The 21,582-nt window shown below is 37.4% G+C and overlaps 1 long non-coding RNA gene across 7 annotated transcripts in view; it reads right to left on the reverse strand.

Annotated features, from left to right (window-relative positions):
- The window catches only part of LOC113833491, a 51,901-nt gene that overhangs the window by 20,143 nt on the left and 10,176 nt on the right, over positions 1–21,582 (reverse strand). For 2 of the 7 annotated variants that reach the window (XR_004772050.1, XR_003481212.2), the window contains exons 2-3: positions 11,535–11,589; positions 8,334–8,505 (exon numbers count right to left, since the gene is read on the reverse strand). The exons of 2 other annotated variants lie outside the window; for them this stretch is intronic. This is a non-coding gene — a long non-coding RNA (uncharacterized LOC113833491). Of the gene's footprint in view, positions 1–8,333; positions 8,506–11,534; positions 11,590–14,345; positions 14,402–21,582 lie in introns of those variants that run through there. 3 more of the 7 variants (XR_004772048.1, XR_004772052.1, XR_004772051.1) reach the window with 3 other exon arrangements.

Genomic DNA, 21,582 nt, shown 5'->3' on the forward strand with positions numbered 1-21,582 from the left:
CTTATGGGACACCCTGAAAGCAGTGCTAAGAGGGAAGTTCATAGCACTAAGTGCTCACATGAAGAAACTGGAGGAAAGTCACATTAGAGAATTGACAGAACAACTGAAAGCTTTAGAGCAAGAGGAAGCAAACTCACCAAGGAGGAGTAGACGCCAGGAAATAATCAACCTGAGAGCCGAAATCAACAAAGTAGAAACTAGGAAAACAGTACAAAGAATCAATGAAACAAAGAGTTGGTTCTTTGAGAAGATCAACAAGATAGACAAGCCTCTAGCCAAACTAACCAAAAGGCAGAGAGAGAGCATGCTAATTAACAAAATCAGAAATGAAAAGGGAGACATAACAACGGACACTGAGGAAATCCAGAGAATCTTTAGGTCATACTTTGAAAACCTGTATTCCACAAAATTGGAAAACCTAAAGGAAATGGACAACTTTCTGGATAAATATCACTTACCAAAATTAAATCAAGATCAGATAGACAGTTTAAATCGAACTATAACCCCTAATGAGATAGAAGCAGTAATCAAAAGCCTCCCAACCAAAAAAAGCCCAGGGCCAGATGGCTTCACTGCAGAATTCTACCAGAAATTCAAACAAGAGCTAATTCCAGTACTCCTCAAACTGTTCCACACAATAGAAGCAGATGGGATATTGCCAAACTCTTTCTATGAGGCTACAATCACTTTGATACCCAAGCCTCACAAAGATATGACTAAGAAAGAGAACTACAGACCGATATCCCTCATGAACATCGATGCTAAAATACTCAACAAAATATTGGCCAACCGAATACAAGAACATATCAGAAAAATCATCCACCATGATCAAGTAGGCTTTATCCCAGGGATGCAAGGATGGTTCAACATACGAAAATCCATCAATGTAATCCACTATATAAACAAACTTAAAAAGAAAAACCACATGATCATCTCACTAGATGCTGAAAAAGCCTTTGACAAAATCCAACATCCCTTCATGATAAAGATCTTGGAGAGAACAGGAATAACAGGAACATATCTAAACATGATCAAGGCAATATATACCAAACCAATAGCCAACATCAAAGTAAATGGAGAGAAACTCAAAGCGTTTCCTCTAAAATCAGGAACAAGACAAGGCTGTCCACTCTCTCCATATCTCTTCAATATTGTACTTGAAGTTCTGGCTATAGCAATAAGACAAGAAAAGGGGATCAAAGGGATACAAATTGGAAAGGATGAAGTAAAACTTTCACTATTTGCAGACGACATGATAGTCTACATTAGTGACCCGAAAAACTCTACCAGGGAACTCCTACGGCTGATAAACACCTTCAGCAAGGTAGCAGGATACAAAATTAACTCAAAAAAATCAGTAGCCCTACTATATACAGATGATAAATCCAATGAGAAAGAAATCAGGGAAACATCACCTTTCACAATATCCACAAGCAACATAAAATACCTGGGGGTAACACTAACCAAAAAAGTGAAAGACCTGTACAATAAGAACTTTGAGACCTTAAAGAAAGAAATTAAAGAAGATACCAGAAAATGGAAAGATCTCCCATGCTCATGGATAGGTAGAATTAACATAGTAAAAATGGCAATCCTGCCAAAAGCAATCTACAGATTCAATGCAATCCCCATCAAAATCCCAACACAGTTTTTCACAGACATTGAAAGAACAATACTCAACTTTATATGGAAAAATAAAAAGCCCAGGATAGCCAAAACAACTCTTTACAATAAAGGATCTTCTGGAGGCATCACCATCCCCGACTTCAAGCTCTACTATAGAGCCATAGTTCTGAAAACTGCTTGGTATTGGCACAAAAATAGACTGATAGACCAATGGAATCGAATTGAAAACCCTGATATCGACCCACGCACCTATGGATACCTTATTTTTGACAAAGGTGCTAAATCTATACAATGGAAAAAAGACAGCATCTTCAACAAATGGTGCTGGTACAATTGGATTCGGACATGCAGAAAATTACAGATAGATCCATACCTGTCACCATGCACAAAACTTAAGTGCAAATGGATCAAAGATCTCAGCATAAATCCAACCACACTGAATCTTCTAGAAGAGAAAGTGGGAACAACCCTTGAACAAATTGGCACAGGAGACCACTTCCTGAACATTACGCCAGAAGCACAGACATTGAGGTCTGCAATTAATAAATGGGACCTACTGAAACTGAGAAGCTTCTGCAAGGCAAAGGAAACAGTCAGTAGGATAAAACGACCACCCACAGAATGGGAAAAGATCTTCACCGATCCCACATCTGACAGAGGACTGATTTCCAAAATATATAAGGAGCTCAAGAAGCTAGCCACCAAAACACCAAACAACGAAATTAAAAAGTGGGGTGCAGAACTAAATAGGGAATTCTCAACAGAGGAATCTGAAATGGCTGAAAGACACTTAAAAAGTGCTCAAAATCATTGGCCATCAGAGAAATGCAACTCAAAACAACTCTGAGATACCATCTCACGCCTGTCAGAATGGCTAAAATAAAAAACACCAATGACAATCTATGCTGGAGAGGATGTGGAGAAAAAGGAACACTCCTCCATTGCTGGTGGGAGTGCGATCTTGTAAGACCACTCTGGAAATCAGTATGGCGGTTGCTCAGAAAAATGGGAATCAGTGTACCTCAAGATCCAGCCATTCCTCTCTTGGGTATATACCCAAATAGGGCATGTACTTACAACAAGGACATATGTTCAACCATGTTCATAGCAGCATTGTTTGTAATAGCCAGAACCTGGAAACAACCTAGATGCCCCTCTATTGAAGAATGGATTGAGAAAATGTGGTACATTTATACAATGGAGTACTACTCAGCAGAAAAAAGCAATGGAATCTTGAAATTCGCAGGCAAATGGATGGAACTAGAGGAAACCATCCTGAGTGAGGTAACCCAGTCACAAAAAGACAAGCAAGGTATGTACTCACTGATATATGAATTTTAGACATAGAACAAAAGACTACCAGTATATAATGCTCTTCACCAAAGAAACTAGGAAACATGAAGGACTCTAAGGGTTAAATGGTCCCCAGGAATGGAAATGGCATGAACTCCCGAACTAATTGGGGGCATGAGGGTGGGGGGGGGAAGGAGCTGCTACAATAAGAGCAAGAGAAGAGGAGAAGAGGAGAGGAAATGGAGGGGCAGAAACATTGAGTTGGGGGAAGAATAGAGGAAAGAGAGCAAGATGAGAGAAACGATATCAGAGGGAGCCACTGTAGGCCCGAGAAGGGATCAGGAACCAGGGAGATCTCCAGAGACCTACAAGGATGACACGATCTGACAATCCAGGCAATGGTGGAGAGGATAACCTAAAAACCCTCCCCCTAAAATGAGATTGATGACTTCTCTTTATGCCATCCTAGAGCCCTCACCCAGTGGCTGATGGAAACAGAGACAGACATCCACAGATATACAATGAGCCGAAATCGGGAATTTAGTTGAAGAGAGGGAGGAATGAAGAACGAAGGGGTCTGTACTAGGATGGAGAAACCCACAGGAACTGTTGGCCTGAACAAGGGAGAGCACATCGACCCCAGATGCTGTCCAGGAGGCCTGTACAAGACTGATCCAGACCCCAGAACATAGATGTCAATAAGGAGGCCTCTGCACTCCAGGGAGCCTCTGGTAGTGGATTAGTATTTTTCCCTGGTGCAAAAAGGGACTTTGAGAGCCCATCCCATATGAAGGGTTACACTCTGGCCCTGGACACATGGGGAAGGGCCCAGGATCAGCATAGGAAGACTTGGTGGACTTTGCTGAGCTCCCGTTGAGGGCCCTACCCTGCCTGGGGAGTAGTGGGTGGATGGGGTTGGGGGGATGGGCTGGGGGTGGGGGAGAAAGTTTGGGGGTGAGGGGAGGGAGAGGGAGAAGGGACTTGAAATAAGCTTGTTCCCTAACTAGAACTAATAAAATAAAATAAAATTAAAAAAAAAATTTTCAAAGAAAACAACTGCTGTGGTTACTTTAATGGAGTGCTAAAAACTGGTCATAGGTAGATCATTCACTAACATCACCAAAATACCCAGTTACATATGCAAATCAAGTATGATACAAAGCCAAGTGATTTCTGGCCTGGTGAGATGACCCAGGAGTAAAAAGGGTGCTTGCTACCAATACTTGGAAATGATAGCTGGAACCCATGTAGTGGAAAGAACCACCTCCTGCAAACTATCCTCTTCCCTATACATGCATACTATGGCACATACATGTTCACATGGTAAATAAATAAATAAATAAATAAATAAACAACAATAACAGAAAAGACCAGCAAGTTCTCATATGGCCAAATGGTCCCTGTTTTCGTGACTCTTCCTAGACCCAATTAAAAATAGTAACAATAAAATGTCTTCAACATTCCCACACTGATCTTGACATTATCACATGAGCTCCTGACAATATAACTGCTAACTCTCAGGGCCAATTGTATACAATTATAAAATTGCTATTAACATCACATCCTTGAAGAGAGAATTTGAAAGTCAGGCAAACATTTGTCAAAGGCTTACACTAGGTAAGAAACAAGTGGCTTAGAGATCATTTAATTGTTATGTAGAAAATTTGCATTCCATCCACAATTCATAGTTCAAGGCAGGAAAAACATTGCTTCTTCTTTTTGCCTTTCCAGGGTTATTTTCCACTACTTTGCTACATAACAAATCTTAAGAACTCCAGGGACACATATTTAATATTGTTTGTTTAAATTTTAATCTCATGTGTTGTTTTGCATGTGCACACATGTCGAGGCATGTAGAGGTCAAAGGACAACATGAGGGAGTCATCTCTTTTCTTCCACTATTCTGGAAATTCTCAGGCTGCCAGGCTTAGTCAGCAAGTGTCATTACCCACTGAAATATTGTAGTGCCCATGTGTTTAATTTTAGATACATATAATATTTGTATGATCAAATACAAACACCTAAGGTCTGTGGTTGAGGCTGGGCTGTAGAGCACTTTCTTAGCTTGTGTGGGACTCAAAGTTTAATCTCTAGCAATGAAGAAAAATGTTTAATCATCTAAATAAACACATAGATGAATATTAAATTAATTTGATTTTCAACTTCTTGAGTATGTATTAGAATGCTAATGTTATTGACATACTACCATAGATGATTTAGGCAAACACACTGAATAGAAGATAATGCATCATACAAATGTCTGCTATTTTGATATTTTATGCCCATGGCTTTCTTTAAACTATCAAGTCTTCTGTGGACCATCCCTACCATTCATTTGTATGAATAACCAGACTCTATACACTGTACTTGTTCATCTTTCATTGAGTATTTACTATGTTCTGGGTGTTTCCATTACTTGGCATGGGGAATTCACAAAGATACAACCAGATCTCAGTGGATGAGCACACTATCAGCTAGATATCCAATGCCTTTTTACTTGAATTTGATTTTGGAAAATTAAATAAACCAATCCTGAAGGCTTGGGGACTAGTTCTGGGTGTGGGGTTCGGAAGATGTTCTGTGTTTGGAGCATCTGGGCCACCAAAAAAGACCAACAGGCTTCAGGTCCTTATTTGTTTTTTTTCTGCCAAATATATAACACAAGAATTGTTCAAAAGGTTTTACAGGAGTATAGGGAAGATATAGTGTGGCTAGATTAGAAGACCCATAGCTGCAAGGAGATTTTATGTGGGATTAAATAAAATCCAATTCAAGAATAATGTGGAGAAAGCCTGAGGTTATTTCACTCAATTAGGGTGAGCACAAGGTGAGACTGGTCTCCCTCCTCTCCTTTCCCCTCTGCTCCCCTCCCCTCTGGAATGTGCCCTCTTTGTCCCACCTGGTCCTACAGCCCTTGAGCCCCAAATAAACACATGAATCTATATTAATTATAAAGCTGTTGGCCATTGGCTATGGTTCCTTATTGGCTAGCTCTGACTTAATTATTAACTCATTTCCATCAATCTAGGTATTTCCATGTGGTCTTGGCTTACCTGGAATGCTGGACCTGCAACTCCTTTGCCTTCTACATCTCTTCAGAGAAGACAGCAATTCCCTGTTTGTCCCTCCTTATATACTGTTACTGCTCAGCTACATCACTTCTTTCATGTCTGTAGAGATCCCCAGACCTCTATGGTTAGCTAGTGGCAGTTTCTGCCCAGCTATGTCATTTCCTCGGCTCACAAGACAACTCTTCTCTGCCTATACTTCCCAGAATCCTCCTCATCTCCTAACCCTACCTATCATCCTATCTGGCCAATCAGTGTTTTATTCATTAACCAGGGAGACAAACATATACACAGAAGAATATTCCCCATCACCCCTCCCTCCTTTCTTCTTTCTTTTTTTTTTTTGATTTTCATGTGTGTTTGTGTGGAGAACAAAGATCAACCTTAGGTTTCATTCCTTGAGAGCTATCCACCTTATTTAATGAGACATGGTATATAATTTACCTGTTTTTATATCTGTAGCTTTACTAGTGCAGGCTACCACCCCTGTCATTTTAAATGGGTGCTGAAAACCAAACTCAGGTCTTCATACTCACAATCACTGAGCTATCTTTCCATCCTCCAGTTACTCCCCTCTCACGTGAGCACAGAGAGGACAGGAGAAGTTTGAAAACACACCATAGTGACTGCAACCTCAAATCAAATTTGTCTAATGTGAATCCACATGCTCTCTGAGCTGTCAAAGAAAACTTGCACCAGATGGAGTTATTCCATTAAGGAAGCTTTATTCAAGATTACTGCAGTGAGGCTAAGACTGTTTAAGTAGGAAATAGATTGATCTCAACCTCACTATGAGAAAGTAGGAGGGAAGAAGAGTTTTGAGTACTGCACTGAATTAGAATTACAGGAGTGTATTAGTGGGAGGCTCCTTGGGCACTACAGCTAGGGCTCCTATACAAGTTATTGTGTGCTTTACCATATTAGACTGAATCTCCCAGAGGCAGTGGGAAATAGAGGTGGAAATCCCCCATTGATGTTTGTAATTCAAAGCCACACATTTCATGGCCCTGACACAGACATTGTTGTGTAAAAGGATAAGAGACTGAAAGAATTTTTATCTCTTAGAGGCTGAGAAAGAATTCACAATTGTAAATTCTTAGTAAGTACTCTGTGACTATGAGTTTAGAGGTCTACAGTTGGAAGTAAATTGAGTGGGGGTAGTGTAAAGACCACCTTGGTCACTGCTGTGCATGGTGTGCAGGTATTTGATGGGGGAAGTCCTTCTGTGTATATTTGTCTTTTATTGGTTAGTGAATAAAGCACTGTTGGCCAATAGGGAAGCAAGTTAGGAAGGACCAAGAGAGAAGGAGGATTCTGGGAAATGCAGTGGAGAGAAGTCGACATGTGATCCCAGGAAGAGAGGCATCCTAGATAAGTCTATATAAAATATATAGATTAATGGTTATAGTTGATACTTTAGACAGAGCTAGCAAATAGGAAATCCTAGTCATGGGCCAGCAGCATTGTAAATAATATTAATCTCTATATGTTAATTGGGGGCCCTAACCTGGAGGCGGAACTCAGGTGGCTGGTGGAAAGAGTTATCATCACAGATATTGGGTAAATGCTCATGGAATGTTAGCTGGATCTCTTTATGTTTCCATAAAAACCAGTGTGTTCACTTTCCACTACTTTTGCAACAAAACTATAACAACTTTCTCCTAGTTCTCAGGGCCAAATATCTCCCTGGTGAAGAGACCCAGGAACTAGCATGGCCAACCCTTCTTGAATTGGTACTATCATTCTAGTGTTCATACCATACTCCAGGGTCCACATGTATTTCTTGACTTACATGTCCTATTATTTTCAGAGCTATCCACATGATATCTTCTGTACTTTCTCATCTCTCTTTCTCTGTACACAATGCCTTCAAGACTTTTCCTTTTTAGGGACATCATTATTGAGCCCAACTAGGTAATTCAAAAAAGACCCACCTTTTCATATCCCTTATCTTAGTATATCTACAGTCTTTTTCCCCCAGTAAAGTAACATGTTGGAAGGTTTCAGTGATATGGATGTGGTCATTTCCAGAGGCCACTTTTATGGGATTTGGATGCAGAAGCATGTTGCCCATTTGTCACTGTCAGGAAGACATTCTAACACCTAACCCCAGGTCCAGTAAAGAAGTGTTCAATGTACAATGTACATGAACATAGAATAATCACCCCCCCTACCCTACCCCTGAACTCACAGTGTCACACTCATCTGAACCTGCTGAGAGGAGGACACACCACTGCTCAGGCTGGGGACAGCTTGAATTGCTCTTCTCTCCCCAGATGGTCCAGTATATCTAATAGTTTTCCCCATACAGATGTGTGGCTTTACCTGTACAGTGTATGGCTTTACCTGTATAGTTGTGTTCTTGAGGCTGATAGTAGTTTCACTTGAAGAATTCCCATGGATTGAGTGTTCAGCCCTTTGGTTTGGAGATTTAATTTTACTGGATAATGATCTTGGTGCTTTTAAACATTTCCTGTTGCTTGTTAAACTGCCTGCTCGATTCGGCTCCAAATAACAGCTTAAGGCATACAAGTGAAAATTTAGCTCCTCGTATTTAACAACTACTATAATTTTAAAATCTACTTTCAATTACGAAAAAAAAAACCTTGTAATTCTCAAAAAATGCTTGTGTTCCAACGAAGTGCTAAAATGTCGATGGAATGTAAGTCCACTTTAGGTCTGGGAGAAACTGTACTGTTATCAAGTGGCTTCATATCAAAAAGCTCATTCAAAAGTGCTACTGACATGATGGTCTAGTGAGGCATTTAATATTTGTCTTTATACATCTCCCCATGATGTCAGGACAATCTCCAGTAATCAAAGGAGATGAAAAGAGCTCAAGTAAAGTATTTGTTAAATCTAAATATGTACAATTGACATTTTCAAGAAAATGTGCATAAGGGATGTATTGATTTAGGAAATGAAGATCATTTATGATTCTGGATACATGGTGGCTTTTGAGACTGACAATAATCTATTTTATGCTGCCAACAGTATATGGATGGAATCAGTCTTCCAAAGAGAATGATTATCTTTAAAGCAATGCACCACTTTTTAAAGCCTAGTCTAATTGGACTCTGTCATTGAGGAATAAAGTAAAAGCTCAAAGCAAATAATCTTTGTATTTAAAAATGAAGTTGAGATTAATGTAGATATTTGACCACAGAGGTGAGTCTGAGAGCTGGCAATGAATCAGTAGCATGTAACAGTTCTACTGATTCAGCATATCAATTCCTGGGTACTGGCCAACACCAAATGTTTACAGATGTAGGAGAAAACAGGATTGCTTTAATAACAATGGAATCTTCTGTGGTTTCAGATAGAAAAGGTAAGGCTATGGCTATTTTTTAAGATGAAAGAACAAATTTGTGGTACTTCATGCCCTTCCCAATGTCTACCCTAAACGTATACTATTCTTTGGAGAGAAACATAATTGAAAGCGTTTGATCTAAATTATTTATGTGCAAATTCATATGCTATTATATTCCAGTAGATACAGATTAAGAAATGTGATATATATATGTATATATTATATATATATATAATATATACATATATATATATATTCTCTCAACCTTGGAGAATTGTTTTGATTAGACAGACAGGTCTTTGAGAGGGTTTGCAGTGAGTGTTTCATCACATGTATAGGCAAGCATGTTTTGTTTTTCTTTTCTTCTTGGCAGTTTGGCTGGCCAAGGACATCTACATACTGTGTCAATAGGCACACAGAAATTTATAGATGGCAATTGAACATGAATTTTTTTTCTCACATAGACACAGACTGAAAATATCAAATTGAACATATTTATACCGGAGACAGCTTTGGATTTGTCCTTCGCCTGAATTGCATAGTTTTCCTTTTAATACATGCTTTTAGAAATGTCAGTTAAATTTTACACAATGTTTATTAAAGCATACTACACTGAAGGGTTTATTTCAGTCTTCTGCTCTTTGCAATGGGTAGAACTGTTGTTTACACCTGCACTATACCATCTGATTTACACACTAGTCCTTCTCTTAGATACGGGATGATTTTTTTCAACTGTTAGTGTTCTGATCCTACTATTCTCATTAAAAGAGACACATGTAACTGAACTATTTAGCAAAGCTGTAACATTCTATTTAAAGTACTTTATATGTCATTACAAAGAAAAAATGACATTATCAAATATAAGAAATAAGAAAAGTAAATTTTCAAACTATTTGTGATGTGCTCAATGATGATGCTTTGGAACACAGTAATCAAGACTGAGGCTTCATTTGGTAAAGGGCTTGCTGTGCAACACCTGAGGTTGGCTCCCCAGCATTCACACAATGTCCAGACATGATGCTCCACACCTGGCAATCTCAGCCCTGGGAAAAAGAGACTGGAGCATCCTGTGGGATTAAGTTCACAGTTTAGCCTAATTAGTGAACTCCAGGCTCAGTGAAAGAACTTCATAACAAAGGAAAGGTGAAAGTGATTTAGGAAGACATCTTAACATTAACCTCTGCATCCACATTCAGCTATATGAGGAAGCACAACTATGGGCGCTCTCGTGTGCTCACTTGTGTGTGCATGTACATACACACGCACACACACACACACACACACACACACACACACACACACACACACACACCTCTGTCTGTCTCCTCTGTGACTCTGTGTGTATGTGTGTTTGTGTTTCTCACATATATACATTTAAATAGAATGCTAAAGGATGTTGGCTTATTTTCTGGAATATAATAATTTACATTTACTTATTAAATGGTTAATTAAATATTCATCATTAGCAGTCATCCAAATTTCAACTTGAAGACACACTTATCAGTAGTCTCTATGGGGGAACTCAGATCCATTGAAGCAAACAGGTTTCCGAGTGTGGTTTTTTCTTTCATTCAGATGAAGGGCTGACTAGTTTCATGAATGATAAAGGTTTTATTTTTTTTTTGATTCCCTGTGTGTCTGTATTTATGAAACTGATGACTCTCTAGATCTATCTAGAGCAGCTTGCTGTCTTTACTAACAAGGGACGGACTAAACTTGCTTACTGTTGGTGTCCACAGTTTACGAGGAGATAATCTAGTGCACAAAAAGTATGGTACTTCAATTATTGGAAGACATGGAAAAATCTGGAGAAGCACAGATTCAGCTTCAAATGTAGGTCTTGCTAATCTTTGAACTGCTACTAGAGATGAGGTTGCTCTAGGCAGGAAGAACCGTCAAGAGTTGCCAGGATTTCTTTTATTACTAGAAAACCACCCTGGAGTCAGTTTGCCCATGGTTTAAAGTGGAAACATCAGTGTATTTTGAGTTTATCACAGGATAAAGTGTGTGATTTGTTGCTAAGTTCTAAGACATGAAAAGTACATTACTGAGGGGCAAGGAAGTGAGAGGACGGATTTTTTTTAAGGAATAGGAACCATTTTTAGCTGCAAAGATTTTAAAGTTTTGTACAGACATATATAATTTTTTCTGAATTTATTGATTTGAGCCTCTCATCAGCTCTCCTTGTCACCCCACCAAAGCACAGGGTTTTAGACCAATGAAACAGGTGAACTTACTTTTGTCTTTTTTTCCTCCACAGTTAAGAAAGTGTATGGTTCATTAGAATCGCTACTGAAAGAAAATGAATAGAAGGACATGCATTTTTATTCAAATTAGATATCAATTGTGTGCAAAATATTCCTAAACTACACATCCTTTGACCTAGAGACATCATTTTAAAAATATGGAAATTATAACATGTTTAAACCAATATTTTGCTGAAAAACCATAGGAGATTAAAATAGGCAAAGTTAGAAACAGCTTGGTGTTCAATTGTCTGAATACTGATAGTGAGGTGTGTGGACTCACAGTTCATACCAATGGTATACTAACATTTATTCAATATAAGGTAATGAGCAAGAAACACAAAGTTTATGTTCCCATTGAATCCATATTATATATAGAAGAATTGATTGATAGAATAGAGCTTTTGATATGTATGATCAAAGAAAAAAATGAGGCATCAATATGGGATCCCCAGAATCTTATCCAGCAGTGGGTGGTTTCTATGCTACTGAGTTTTTTGTTTGTTTGCTTTTGTGTCTCTCTGTGTGTATGTGTGTGTGTGTATATATATATATATATACTCCTAGGGAGAAGATGTGAGCCCAATTTAGTTTGGCTGTGAAGAATGGAAATCTATGTGAGGGAAGGCATGGTGGATCTGGTGTCTACCAAATGAAAGCAGTTACTGATTCAGTGAGGCCGAGTCTTCAAGACACTACCTCAGCGACAAACCCAGACTCATAGAAGCACGATTGGGAGAGAAAGTCAGAAACATGTAGGGACTGGTTTCTGTTTCCCATGAGCCAGTTGTTCCTTATGAGGTATCAACTCTCCTACTTATCTAAGTTACTAATAGATGCTAAGAACCTCTATTGTCAGCCCCAAGGAAAACCAGGTATAAAGTGATTCAGTCCATCGAGTAGATACCTGAAAGCTAAGGTGTGTAGAACACTGATTGATAGACAATAGAAAAGTTCCTACACTAAGAGCCTGTTTTTAGCATGGGAATTATTAAATGTGTACATTGACTCAATGGTTGAGGTTTGAGAATATTTTTATGTATTTTCTTTATGCTATTAACTTGTAAGTTAACTCTAAAATGTAAATTTATTATCTTTTATTCCTGAGCAAGTTCTATTTTCCACCCAATGGTTGGTTACTTATTTATGTTAAATGTAAAATTTTGCTTGTCTAATGGTATAGAAAAAGTTAACCAACTCCAAGAAGAAATCAAATTTTCAAATAGTTTGTAAGTCTAGTATACAATATACTCCCTTGTGGTGGTGGTGGCAGTGGTAGTGGTCATGGTGGTGGTGGTGGTGGTGGTGGTGGTGTGTTTGTGTGTGTGTGTGTGTGTGTGTGTGTGTGTGTGTGTGTGTGTGTGTGTGATGACGATCTCATTGTAGAATGTGTTGTTCATCTTAAAGAGCTTACAAGAAACAAAGACAGAAAAATAGGAATGAATATATCGAATATATATTTACAGGACATTAGATAGTTAAATACTTTCTATATATACCATAGAAAGCATATATATATATATTTTAACTATAACTATCTAATATATATAGAGAGGAGATGGATCATATGGTGACTGGGTACAATTATAGATGAGATAGTTAACTGTCTCCCTAATCTGTTGACTCTGGAGAAAGAAATAAGGAAGTGAAGGAATGATTCTAAAGATAATTTAGAAGAATGTGTGCCAAGAGGGAGAAGAAGAGCACAGAGATGGAAATGAGTATGGCAGGCTCAAGGAGCAACAAGGAGTTTGGAGTGGGCAAGATGAGAGACATGTAGAACCATATTGATGTATGCAGTGTTAGTGAATTCTACTTAATCTAACTGTGCTATTGGGAAGGCCACGGCTTTCCTGTTCTGTATCCTCCATAGTTTCATCCCCATACAGTGCCTAACAGAGCATATTTACAGAATTAACTCCTATGTGCTTGCATCTAAGGAGATAAGTTATGTCTTAGAAATATTTAAAACATTTGCCATTTCCACACTGTTACTTGCTGCATTTTCATTGACTTGCCTGGTCCCTGTAAAGCTCTATGAGGGCAGGGCTACACAAGTCCTCTTCATTAGTGTGGTCTTCCACTGCAGATACATGGCTTTGGAAGAACAACCTGCCATCTTTACATGGGAATTTATAGAACAGATAAAGTGAAAATATGAATGAGGCAATTAGTTGAAAATTAAATTCAGTTATAAAAAACTGAACCAGAGAGTGTTCAAAAATATTCTGAACTAAACCAAATAATTCTCTCTCTCTCTCTCTCTCTCTCTCTCTCTCTCTCTCTCTCTCTCTCTCTCTCTCTCTGTGTGTGTGTGTGTGTGTGTGTGTGTGTGTGTGTGTGTGTGTGTGTTAAAGGGGGCAAATGTTAATACTGTTAATACTGGATGGATGACAGCACAGGGTAACATCCGAAACCAGTCATGGCTTACAACAGTGGCCAATTTATAGCAACGTGGATGCTTCTCTGTATTCATAGTTTTCACTTAAGTCTATTTCATACAAGATGTAGAGTAAAAATAAATGTGTTTTTAAAGGATCACAGCATGCCAGCCCAGTCTTCCATATTCTTACTTTCTATCATGACAATTTCAAATAAATCATTCCTTTGTATGCTTTCATGCCTCCTCTCTAGGCACTGGCTAATCTACTCATTCTTCAGATTTCAGAACAAATTTCTTCCCAATGAAAAGCAACTTTCACCTTCAAGAACAATTCATGTTATCTTCTTATGAGATGTCATTGCATCTAATTTCTCCAGGAGAGCCTTGAACCATCCAGTAAACAAGAATTAGGAAATTACCCATTCAGCTTCAGGCTTCCCCATACAAATGAAGTCTGAAATCTTCCGTAGCTCTATCACTAGATTATTTCCTTGTTGCTAGCTCCTGGGAGGTGTCTGAAACATGGAATGCACTGAAGATTATAGAGATTAAAGGTTATTAGTTTTAATTATATTCAGAGAAAAGAGTCATCCAAGCTACTTTTCCTAAAAAGTCATATTGAATAAAATGGAGTTAGGTAATCCAGAAATAAAATGTTCATACAAATGAAGAAAATAAACTTCTGATCAATGAAAATGCTTTCAATTACATGAAAAATATTTTCTTTGTGCATGCATGTGTGTATGCGCATGCGAGTGAGCGTTCGTGCGTACCTGTGTGCCTACGTGCTTGTGTGTGTGTGTGTGTGTGTGTGTGTGTGTGTGTGTGTGTGTGTGTACAAGCATATGTCACAGTTCACATGTAGATGTCAGAGGATATCCATGGGTGTTGGTCCTCACCCTCCACCTTGTTTGATATAGGGTGTTTGCTGCTGTGTAGTCCAAGTGAACTCAAAGCCCAAAAGCTTTTAAAATCTTACTGCCTCCACTTCCCACCTTGGCTTAGTAGCTCTCTGATTGAAGACTTGCTGGCTTCTAAGGATTTGGGCTCAGGTCCTTACATTTGAGAGCAAGTACACATTGAGCTATCTCCCCAGCCCAAAATACTATATTTTTAAAAATATCTTTTTAATATTCTGTTGTGTTGATATAATTGAGTTAGCTTTACCTCCCAGAAATAATGAAAATCTGTCATATATCAACTTCTGCCTCTAGTTTTGCTTATGCCAACTATGTGTCTGTTTTTAAGGATTGCAATCCTTTATTTTTTATATTGGTTCAGCACAAAGTTGTAGCAAACTGCAGAATTTTGCTACAATTACCAAACACTGCATAATTTTATCTAATTATACAGAGCTAATGTGAAACCTCCCTGTATTAATAATAAAGCAATTAACCTAAAATACCAAGTGGTGTGAGTTTCTTGACTATTTCCTCATTACCACAGTCTGTTCCCAGTTTTGAACAATGAACATTATACTCTATAAATGTTAGCTCCGGATAAAGTTTATTTTTGCATGGATCACAATAGCCTTGATACTCATCACCTTCAATTTTCTCACTGTTCTCCTCCTCACATTTGTATGTGTGAAAGGTGGTATCTGCTATAGGAGTTCATTAATGATCTAGATGAATTTAAGGGTAATTAAGAGACATAGTATTATATTATCATAACCCTCTGAATTTACTTTTTCTCTATTTTTAATGCCAATGGATTTTGTAAGAGACACTTCCATTGTGTCTGACAAGTCCGATGTTATAGTGTCAATGAAAGCTTGCATGGAAACCATTATCTTGTCAATTCTGTGATGTCAGTGGCAACTTGATGTCAATGAAAATGTATAAGGTTTTTCCATTATCAGTGTAGCAGCTTCTCTAGGCTTTTCAACATATCAAAAGACACTCATGGGTAAAAAAGACTAACAACCTGAAATTGATGACTGCAGTTTTGAAAATTAAAGGTGGATATTGCAAGACTGCTTCTATTTTCAGCTGAGCATTAAATATATAGAACACAAATAAAATAATAGGCAGTTATGTTTGCTTGAAAATGCAAACAACTTATAATTTAAATTTATTTGAATTTTCATGACTATTTCTTATTTGTAAAGGGGAATAATGATCAGAATTTTTCTCATAGATAATAAATTCTAGTTAAATATATTCTTATACCATGAAATGCATAAAAGTATGAAGGTCACTGGAAATGGTGACTTCAAGCCACCATATCCTTGTAATATTGAACTGTTTCATATGGTGACTTCCCAGGAAGATGTAATCATGCTGTACCACTAATGCTGGGCAAATGACACTTAGGTCTTTGTGTAATAAAATAAATATGGATTGTATTGTACTAATACACAGTTTATATTTCAGTACATATGAAGTTGCTTAGAAAAGCTTTTTCATTTTGTTTATGATCCTTGAGGCACAAATTTTGCCTCAATTTGCCTTGGTAAATATTGAAAATTTATGAATGCAATCGGATGTGTATCTTTTTCTAAACAATCTTTCACTTTCTTGCTTTCTCTCTAATATAATGCCATAATTTGCTTTGAGTTCCAATCACTGGAGATGATAAAAGTTGTGAAAAAAAGTGAGACAAAAATAGTTTCATTATTTTTAGTAGTTTGCTAATTAGCTCCTTGGTACAGGCAGTTCTTAGAATGAGAAGAAATTTGAAAAAATAAAATACACAAAGGGGGATGCATGCTTCTGTGCGTGCGTGTGTGTGTGTGTGTGTGTGTGTGTGTGTGTGTGTGTGTGTGTAAGTGTATGCGCATATGCCTATGTGTACATGTACATGTTTGTATGTGCATATGCATGTGTGTGTATGTGCTTATGTATGTGTATAGTCCTCCTTTCAAAGACTTGATAGCTGGAAAAAAAAACAGAAATAAGAACATAGATTCAATGTAATTCCAAGAGATTCATTCTTTTTTATTCTTGGTTTTTTTTTATTTAAACTAGAAACAAGCTTGTTTTACACGTCAATCCCAGTTCCCTTTCACTCCCCGCCTCCCCTGCCCCCCACCAAGCCCCTATCCCATCCCCTTTCTGCTCCCCAGGAAGGGTGAGGTTTTCCATGGAGGATCTTAAAAGTCTGTCATATCATTTGGAGCAGGGCCTAGGCCCTCCCCTGTGTGTCTAGGCTGAGAGAGTATCCCTCTATGTGGAGTGAGCTAGTCCATTTGTGTACTAGGGATAAATACTGATCCACTACCAGAGGCCCCAGAGATTGCCCAGAACTCCAAACTGATACCCATGATCAGAGGATCTGGAACAGTCTTGTGCTGGTTTCCCAGCTATCAGTCTGGGTTCCATGAGTTCCCCCTTGTTCAGAGCAGCTGTTTTTGTGGGTTTCTCCAGCCTGGTCTTGACCCTTTTGTTCTTCACTCCTCCCTCTCTACAACTGGATTCCAGGAGTTCAGCTCAATGTTTAGCTGTGGGTATCTGCTTCTGCTTTCATCAGCTACTGGATGAAGGCTCTAGAATGGCATTTAAGGTAGTTATCAATCCCATTATAGGGGAAGGGCATTTCAAGTAGCCTCTCCACTATTGCTTAGATTTTTAGTTGGGGTTATCCTTGTAGATCTCTGGACATTTCCCTAGTGCCCAAAAGATGCTCATTCATACAACAAGGACATCTGTTAAGAGATGCATTCTTATTTTTATTTTAAATTTCTGCAATCTGGAGTTTTGTAAGACCTCATATTTGTAAGCTGGGTCATTTGAGCTCTCCTAAAGAACAGGATTTTTCTATATAAAAATTGCATGGAATTGTACTAGATGAATTGAATAGCTAAAAAATTTAAAATGCCACCTGTTTGAGTAGATCTAAAGATATAAGTACTATAAGTAATTGTGTGTGAATCAAAACAAATTATGCTTATGTGATTATGTGCACATGCATGTTTACATTTATATGTGTGTTATGTATGCATAGATAGATAGTCACATAGCCATGATTTGATTTGAGTTATATTCACAAAACACACATCTCAATGTTAATTAGAAATTTAAATATTTCGTGTTTATGTATGTAAATGAAAACATGATTTTCCTTGATTCATTTAATGTTCCTTGCTTCTGGTACTTCAAGCTTTGTAGTATGGACAAAAAAAAATCTCTACACTGTGAATTCATTTAATGCTTGTTAGCTATCATGATGTACATTTAAGGAGACAAATGTTGAATCCACTGAATCAGACAGGATTTTAGAAAATTACCTTTGAATTTCAATAAATTGTTCTTTCTCTGATATCCCATTACGGAATAATTGATTTGGTCATGTCATAACGTTCTTCCTCCCTCTCTCTGTTGGTTCTCTCTGTCTGACTGTATATGCATATAAGAATATTAGCAAGTTATGTAAGTACTTGTGAAAATGTTATTTTCTATCAAATGGAAGAAGAAACTATTATTATATCTTTTGTGTTTATGTGTTTATATGATGCTTGTGACTGTATGTGTTTGTGTGTGTGTGTTTGTGTGTGTGTGTGTGTGTGTGTGTGTGTGTGTGTGTGTGTGTGTGTGTGTGTGTGTGTGTATGAATACATGCCACAATGTTTGTGTAGAAGACACAGGAGGAACTCAGGTGTCAATCTATACATTTCATTTTGTTTAACACAGGACCTGTTATTTACTGCCATATATGAATTGACCGAGTTTCTGTGGATTCTTTCTCTCCATATCCCATATCACAACATGAATTCTGGGATTATAGAGATGCTCATCTATGATTGCTTTTACATGGATCCTGAAAATTCAAACTCAGGACCTATGATCTCATGACAAATACCTACTGAGTTATCTTGCCAACTCAGAAGATAACATTTAAAAGAATAGCATCATACATATTAATAACTTTCAAAGATGGAATACATTTTTATTTTACATACACCTATGGCAAGACAGAGAATAAATATCATTATCTATTTATCTACCTATCATCTATTATATATCTGTCATGTATCTCTCACCTAACATCTACATGTACCTATCATCTATCACCTAACATATATCATGTATCTATCTATCTATCTGTCTATCTATCTATCTATCTATCTATCGCATATACCTGTCTATTCATCTATCAATCATCTATTTATCCACCCATCCAACACCTATTTACACTTCTATACATATACCTATCCCTTCCTTGTTTATTCATCTGTCTTTCCATCTTTAAATACTTTTCTATGTACAATTTATCTACAGATAGAGCTGTTAACTCTTTCTGTCAAATAATAAGTACATAAATAAAAATAAAAGGAGAGAGAGAGAGAAGAAAGAGTGTTAATACACTGAGGAAATAAGATTGAATTCTGAGCTGAAATCCTTGATTTTGTATGGCTACCTGGAGAGGACCAATTGTGAATGGGAGCAAAAATAAATAAATAAATAAAAAACATCACTAATGCTGATCTCAAACTTATTTAGTATATCCTACTGAGAATCAGGTCCATTCTTATTAAGAGTTGAGTTAAATACTTTCAGCATATCTTCACAGCCCACACTAAATAAACAGCAGGAGTTTTGGATTGCACTTTCATTACAAAACCTTGTGACTATTGAGAAGAACACAGAGTCCTCAAGGCAAAAGTCCAACCATGTGCAGAAAGTGGCACACTTACCCAAATCCTAGCTTGATTCTTCCTAAGACAAATGATTCTTCTCTTGCAAAGAACAATTTGGATAATGCTGACTATTTTGTATTAACTTAGCCTATGATTTCCTAAATATTCTATTTTGTTTATGTTTTACACACAGATATGATGACAATACAATTCCACAATGAAGGCTGACTTTCTCAGCTAAAGCAAGTGATATCCTTAACATCCAGGTATGAATCATAGCACACCATTCTATATAGTTGATTTCCAATAGTAAGTCTGTTCTCATAATTCAAAATTCAAGTCAGCTGCAAAAGAAATGCTTGAAAATACCTTGCTGTCATCTACTTCTTAGAACTGATTAGCTGCAAATCAACAGCAGCCATTCTATCCGTGCAATGATATATTTAAGACACTAGTGGTTTAGGAGGTGTCTTCCTTCATATTTGGCTGCTTATCAAGTAGTTTTTGACACATACATATTTATTTTCAAGCACTATTTAGAAAATATTAAGTAGAGTTGCTATATCTACAGAAACTTTAAGCCACTTATATTGTTCACAATTAACAAATGCATTCAAGGGCAGAGGAAGATGGTTAAAAAGCAGCCTGCCACAATCCATTTTATAATATAGCAAATAATTTAACTCAAATATAATTCAACATCTTAAAATAGATTCTACTTGCCAAGAACATAATAATTAATAACCTCTTGATTTTGTCTTAAACATTTGCTCAAATTTTGACAAGCTTAGCACCCTAAATATCACTTCAGAATTTACCTGATGTGGGGTAATGTATTTTGTGACCTGGGTATATCTTTTTGCATTTCAATATTTCTAAATAATCTGGTTTCTAAGAGACTGTAGTTAACTATTAGCCTTCACAATAACCCTTTGAAGTAAATATGGCTACTATAGATATTATTCTATCCAATTCTGGATGAGAAAACTGACATGAGTTACAGTAGCTCCTCCTAGAATTTGCCCAGCTATTGATATCAATATCTGGAACTTGTATTCTCTTCTACATAATTACCCAGTCATTGCTCAATAATGACATTCTGTCTATGAACTATGTAAATCACTAAATGATAGAAATACTTCCTGGATATTATTGTTGTACTCTACTTAAATCTTTGCCATTCTAAACTGAATTGTTTTCTTAATTATTATGTTAAAAGGACATTGAAACTGGAAATCCAGAGCAGCGGCAGAAAGAGGTAGAAAGATAGGTCAGTAAAGTGTGTCAGTGATACTATATTTTATAAAGTAGTCATCAGCAGTGACTTTTTCACTGTGGTAAAAGAGCCATTAGCATTAGATTCAGCTGGGAACCTATGAGAAAATCAGGCACTCAGCCCCACCCAATTCCTTCCTTGTCAATGTGTGTTTTAGGCTCATCAGAAAGGTGATCATGGGAATTAAATCTTGAGAAGCATTACAGCTGACTAAGTTTCAAAAAAAAAAAAAAAGAAGAAGAAGAAAGAGGGGAGAGAAAGAAAAGATGGAAGAATAAACTGAGTTGCTGTATAAAGAACTTGAGTTAACCCAGTACTGTAATGAAGATGGAGGTGGTAACAAGGGATTTAGTATGTGGATGGCACCAGTCATTGCTCAATAATGACATTCCTACCGGATTCAGGGGGAAGCTCATCAAAATAGGACAGCCTCGGCAAGCTGCCAACACCACCGCACTACCTTTCTTTTCTTTTTACTCCTCCTGTCCAGACCTGTGTCTTATGCCCACACTTGCTTTCGCTTTAGCTCCAGTCTGAGCCTGAATGAGATAGAGTTAGATGATGTCAAAATCAGATGAAGAAAGCGGTTTTTGTTTTTTGTTTTTAATGGTAAGGGTTTTTTAAAATAAGCAGTGTTGGTAAACTAGTAAACAAGTTTTTCAGAGAGGGAAAACAAAGAAATACGAAGAGAGAGAGAGAGAGAGAGAGAGAGAGAGAGAGAGAGAAGTAAAATTATTATACACTATTAGCATTAATAGTTGCCTAGAAACTAAATTAAATACCCACTGTTCACTCAATCTAT

This window comes from Cricetulus griseus, assembly GCF_003668045.3.
Source record: "Cricetulus griseus strain 17A/GY chromosome 1 unlocalized genomic scaffold, alternate assembly CriGri-PICRH-1.0 chr1_0, whole genome shotgun sequence".
In the NCBI taxonomy this organism is placed as follows: Eukaryota; Metazoa; Chordata; class Mammalia; order Rodentia; family Cricetidae; genus Cricetulus; species Cricetulus griseus.